We start from the raw sequence: 655 nt of genomic DNA on the forward strand, positions 1-655 counted from the left end.
TATATTTGAAGTTATTATTCTACAAAACATTTTACAGAACATTTGAATCACGTCTAAATCTGTAGTGCGTATTGAAATGAGTCATTTTTGTGCAACTGTTCCTCTTTTCATTTTAATACATATCCATTTTTGCACAAGTTACAATGAAGTGTAATGTTGTATTTAATGCTGGAAAAAATGTTTAATTATGTTTAAGGGATAAAATAATACCAAATGTTTACCAATAAATTAGGGTCTTGTGGGGATAAATGTAACAATTTCCTTAGATTAATTAAAATAAAAACTTATTAATTTAAAACTTATTTACTTATTATTAATTTATCACTTAAAATAAAATGTGTTTTTTGTAACTTAATGCGATTACAGAAGCTTAAACTGCTATATTTGATTTTATAAATAATTATTGCGCAGTTGATTTTAAATTTTACTTAAAATTTTTCTTAGAGCAAATGCCTTTCGCTTAATTGCATTTCGCTTAAAAGTCTAAAATGATTGCTTTTCCAGCTCTAATTAAGATTTGAAAATGCTCTAGACTCTTGAAAATGTTTTTGTTTTCATCAAATATTAATGAAAATAATATTCATTACATTAAAAACGTAGCTATCATTCATTATATGCTTCTTGAATGTTCATAAATTATGATTTTATTATGTAT

Source organism: Parasteatoda tepidariorum, chromosome 1 (genome assembly GCF_982258835.1).
Source record: "Parasteatoda tepidariorum strain Cologne lab strain chromosome 1, Ptep-v5.0, whole genome shotgun sequence".
Lineage (NCBI taxonomy): Eukaryota > Metazoa > Arthropoda > Arachnida > Araneae > Theridiidae > Parasteatoda > Parasteatoda tepidariorum.